We start from the raw sequence: 5,878 nt of genomic DNA, 5'->3' as shown, positions 1-5,878 counted from the left end.
GCTTCTTGCCCAACTGTGACATGCATTTATAATATATTTAGTCCTGTATCAAGGGTCATAATCTACGTGCCAATTATAATATAGGGAACTTTAATTGATTCAACTCCCCCGTTTCCTAAATCTTTTCTTTTCTTTCTCTTTTTCTTTTTCTATTAATTAACTCATCATTTATGTGTATTAGGGACTCCCTTGCATGAGTACAAGCTCCCTTTTAGCTTGATCTAGGCTTAATACTCTATTATAGTATGAAATCCCTTATTTTCCACCCGGATAAACAGTAACCCGGACCGACAGCCGGTTACTTCATCCTGGGTTTGATCCACTTTCCAAACTCCAAATTTGATGAAATTTTTACCTAACATTCTACACTCATAGGGAATTCCAAAGAGGTAACATGCATTGCTATCGGAGGTTGTTTGACCCTCTAAATAATTTGCCGAAGTTGGGACTTCGACACAGTTTTTCCGTAGTGCCGGAAAAATTTGTCAAAATCCGATTCTTCCTCTTTTAACCGCCTCTACAACCCTTATCCGACCCCTCTAGACTATATCCACCCTTTGTATAGCCTAATGTCATCAAAAAACTAGATAGGGACGGATATTTACCTTTTTTTTTTGGAAATCGAGGTCCTTGCGTAGAGGAGAAGGAGATCTACATTTTTTCCTTCAGCTGGAAGTGCACCCGGGATTCCTTTCCCTTTCTTTTTCTTCTTCTTCTTCCTCTTCCTTTCTTCCTTTCCTCCTTTCCTTTCCTCTTCTTCTTTTTCTTCCTCTCTGTCGCCTGAGAACCCCTCCCTTTCTTCTCTCCGCTTCATTCCCGTGAGCCACCAACCACCCCATTTAAATCACATCAAAGCACTATTCACCTTTGTTTAATATTATTAAATTCCCATTTTACCCCTAACACTTCAACATATCTACAACTATGCCATTATCTTTTGATTCCTTCCAATTTTACCCCTTATATCAATTTTAAAGGACTATTCTATCCCTTTTTATATATAAAAAAAATTTTGGGGTTATTACAGAAAGTGAGTATTTATCTTAGTATATTTATATAATAAATAACACTTTTGCACTCTTATCATTTTCGCACTAAATTGCTAGAGACTAGCAATAAGCTAGTTGGGGGGTGTGATGAGAGCACAAAACTGCAATCATCGTACCACCTTAATTAGTATTATAGTTAATTTTTAATGATAAAATTAATTAATTAACATTGTATTTGTGTTTGAGTGCAAGGAGTCCAAGAGACCCAATAACATTGTGTTCGAGCCCAATGCCCGGCAGTTCGAGCTCAACAAATTCTCCAGCTGCCATGCAAGCATGAAATCCTGCGCCGTCCATCAGGTCTCCTACCAAATCAGTCCCGCATCAAGGCCCTGCAATCATTTCCTTCTCGGCCATCTGCCCAGCCAATCATCAACATCCCAAATAAATCCACTCCGTCCGTATCGTCAACGAGTCCTCCTAGCATCCCACGGATCACGCCGTCATCACAGCCGTCCATCTCGTGATCAGATCAAGCTCCCACACATGTGAAGCATCTGCGTGTCCCCACCTTCCTTCACAGCCGTGGCATCCATCCCAGCGATCCCGTCTTCAACGCCATTATCCCGCGGTCCGTGCGATCACAGGAGACTCCAGCTCCTCCCTGCTTCGTCCGCATCACAACGTCCACGATACTCAACCTTCATCCCATGATAAGGATCCAGCGTCTCAGCCTTCCAACAGAGCCGCGTCCGAGTCCGCCTCCTTTGAAGCCGGTGATGCACCCCAAGATTGCTCGCTCCCAGCGCCCTCTTCCGTGATCAACGTCCCTGTGATCTCAGCCTCCACTCTGAAGCCATGATCTCAGCCTGTGAAGCAGCCCAAGATCCCATCCGTATTCATCTTCCTTCCGATTTCAAGCCGTAATCCCAGCTCCAGCCAGGATCCAAGCCGCATATCCCTCCTTCCACTTCATCAACGCCTCCTCATCGCGTCCGGCCGGCCGTGATTCTCCCAGAATCCCAGCGTCTCCAAGGTCTATAAGAAGAGGGGAAGAAGGCAGGAAGAGGGGAGAGCTCGGAGGGTGGGAGCTAGGGGGGAGGCGGGGAGCTCTCGGCGAGTGGCCGGCGGGTCCAAGGGTGGTGGCCGGCGGGTCCAAAGAAAAGAGAAGGAAAACAGAGCATTGCTCTGTTCTTGGGGGGAAGAAAGGAATAAAAAAATTATATCTTATGTTCAGTTCTATCGTGGGAGAGAAAGGGAGAGAAAGGGAGAAAAAATGAAATTCTCTTTTCTTTTTTTTTATTTTATTTGCAGAAGAAATAAGCTTTAGGCTTCATCTTCAATTTTTCTTTACTTTTTGTAATCATTCCTTTTTATGAAATCAATCAATTTTCTTTCATGCAATCCATGGTCTAGGTTCAGTTTAATTTCTATTTTTTTAATGCAATCTTTTAATTTTTCTTTTATGCAATACATGTCTAAGTATTAATTTAATATTTTACAATTTATTATATGCATTCTAGAATTCTTAATTTTAAGATAACCTTGGAATGAACCTTTGCAGTTGGATTGACGATTTTAATTTATATTCTGTCTTTAGAAATCAACTTCTACTCTACATCAAATTTCAATTGCAAGTTTTCTTTCTTTCCTTTGTTTATTTTCAAATAGAAAACATTCTCTAATAGACTGGAGAATCATTCCACATCACCGAAGTAATGTTTTTTCTTTATCATTCAAAAATCGGTTTCAAATCCGAGGGAACGTTCTGATTTTTATGCAACTCCAATCGCCTCCCTGTGGATCGACCTCTTACAACCGCTATTCTTCGAGTAGGAAAAGTAAGAGTAAAATTAAATTTAACTTTTGTTCGTCGGTTCTAACAACGATCTGTCTAGCATATTTTTAGGTAGACAGGAATCGGACGAACAATGACCATGCACAAGGATTTGCAAACGGCTTTGATCCTACAATCGTTCCCATCTTCATATGGGAAGTTTATTGGAAACTACCATATGAATAAAATTGAATGCACCAAACTTGAATTGTTGAATATATTGGTGACAACTGAGGGAGCCTTGAAAGGTTCAAGGGGCACAGTTCTCGCTGCTGAGCTAGCTTCTACTTCCAAGAGAAAGTCTACTAGGAAGAAGAAGAAGCCTGCGAAGAAGTAGAAGAACGAGAAAAAGCCGAAGAAGGAAGTTCCTAAGAAGAAGGCCCAATCCAAAGGAAAATGTTTCCATTGCAATGAAGACGGCCATTGGAAGAAGAACTGTCCTATCTACATGAAAAACATAAAGAGCAAGAAGGGTGACACGCCTTCTGAAGGTATGTCTAATATGCTCATTATTGAAACTAATCTAACGGTTTCTTCTATTTCCAGTTGGGTTATAGACTCTGGTTCTAGTGTTCGCTTGTGCACTACCATGCAGGGTCTAAAGGAAAATAGAAGGCTTACGGAAGGTGCGGTAATCCTAAGGGTTGGCAATGGAGCAAGAGTTGCTGCTGTTGCTGTGGGCACATTCCCTTTGCATTTACCGTCAAGATTTAGTTTGATACTTAGAGATTGTTATTTTGTACCTAGTGCTAGCAGAAATCTGATTTCTGTATCTTGTCTAGCACAGAAACATTATGAATTCAATTTCAATAAAGACTACGTTTCTATTTATTTACGAAATAAACTGTTTGGACGTGGTTTTATGATTGACGGTCTCTATCACTTACATATGGATGTATCTGTGAACGTATCTGAGCATACAGTGAGTACCATAGGATCAAAAAGATCTAGAGATGAGATAAATCAAAAGTATTTATGGCACCTCAGACTTGGTCATATAGGAGAAGACAGAATTAACAAATTGGAGAAACATGGGCTTTTAAGTTCATTGACTTCTGAGTCATATCCGATTTGTGAATCCTGCCTTCAAGAAAAAATGGCCAAATTATCCTTTGTAGGACATGGGGAGAGGTCCACTGAAATACTTGCCCTAGTACACACTGATGTGTGTGGCCCATTTGATGTGCAGGTTAGGGGTTATTTTTTCTACTTTATTACTTTTACCGATGATTTCTCACGATATGGTTATGTCTATCTTATGAGACATAAATCTAAAGCATTTGAAAGGTTCAAAGAATTCAGATTTGAAGTAGAAAAACAGACAGAAAAACTCATTAAGGTTCTTCGATCAGATCGAGGAGGAGAATACCTTAGTGGAGAGTTTCGCGATTATCTCAAACAAAATGGTATAGTTTCACAATGGACACCTCCTGGAACACCTCAACTCAACGGAGTATCAGAAAGGAGGAATCAGACCCTATTGGATATGGTCAGGTCCATGATGAGCTTCACTGACTTATCCTTATTCTTGTGGGGAGATGCCCTACTTACAGCTATCTATATATTGAATAGAGTTCCCTCTAAATCCGTTCCTACCACACCGTATGAGATATGGCATGGTAAGAAATCAAGTCTTGGTTATCTCAAGATTTGGGGATGTCTAGCCCAAGTCAAGCGACAACAGACGGACAAGTTAGAGACTAGGACAATTGGTGCTCGTTTCATTAGATATCCTAAAGAGTCATTAGGATACAATTTTTACATCCTAGAAGATCACAAAGTGTTTGTGAGTTGACATGCCATCTTCTTGGAAAAACAGTTTATCCTTGATAGAGGCAGTGGAAGAAAAATTGAGCTCGAAGAGAAAGTCTCTGAAGAGCAACGAGCAATTGAGCCTAGTGAACCTATTCACATTGAGCCAATACATGAAGAACCTCGTCCACTTCGTAGATCCAGTAGGATCTCCCATCCTCCTGAAAGATACTTAAGTATGCTTACAGAGGAAATAGAGGAAGAGTTCCTCATGGGAGAAAGAGATCATAGTAATGATCCCAAGACCTACAACGAAGCGATGTTAGACATCGACTCCGAAAAATGGATGGATGCGATGAAGTCAGAAATAGACTCCATGAATTCCAACCAAGTATGGACCTTAGTAGATCCGCCTGAAGGTATAGTACCTATTGGGTGTAAATGGATCTACAAAAGAAAAATAGGTTCGGATGGTAAGGTAGAGACCTATAAGGCAAGGTTGGTGGCAAAAGGTTATAGTCAGCGCGAAGGCATTGGCTATCAAGATACCTTTTCACTGGTAGCCATGCTGAAGTCCATTCGAATGTTGCTTGCCATTGCAGCTTATCATGATTATGAGATATGGCAGATGGATGTGAAAACTGCTTTTCTTAATGGATATCTTGAGAAAGATATCTATATGGAACAGCCTCAAGGTATCGCTTTCAGTGATGGTTATCACAAGGTCTGCAAGTTGCAAAGATCCATTTATGGACTAAAGTAAGCATCTCGAAGTTGGAACACTCGTTTCGATGATGTGATCAAATCGTTTGATTTCATCAAGAACGAAGAGGAACCATGTGTGTACAAAAAGATCAGTAGGAGGGCTACAGTATTCCTCGTATTGTACGTGGATGATATACTCCTAATTGGAAATGATATTCCCATGCTCATATCGGTCAAGTTATGGCTGTCTAAGAAGTTCTCCATGAAAGATCTAGATGAAGCATCTTATATTTTGGGGATTAAGGTCTATAGAGATAGATCTAAGAGGATGCTTGGCCTATCACAGAAAATGTACATAGAGGAAGTGTTGAAGAGGTTCAGCCTGGAAAACTCTAAGAGGGGATTGTTACCCCTAAGGCATGGGATAAATCTCTCCAAAAAGATGTGCCCCAAAACATCTGAAGGGATTCAGCGCATGAGTAGGATACCTTATGCATCGGCAATAGGGAGCCTCATGTATGCGATGCTATGTACTCGACCTGATATAGCACATGCTGTGAGTGTCACGAGCAGATATCGATCAAATCCAGATGAG

The sequence above is a fragment of the Phoenix dactylifera genome, unplaced genomic scaffold, assembly GCF_009389715.1.
Source record: "Phoenix dactylifera cultivar Barhee BC4 unplaced genomic scaffold, palm_55x_up_171113_PBpolish2nd_filt_p 000574F, whole genome shotgun sequence".
In the NCBI taxonomy this organism is placed as follows: domain Eukaryota; kingdom Viridiplantae; phylum Streptophyta; class Magnoliopsida; order Arecales; family Arecaceae; genus Phoenix; species Phoenix dactylifera.
Note: the sequence above shows the minus strand (reverse complement) of the source record.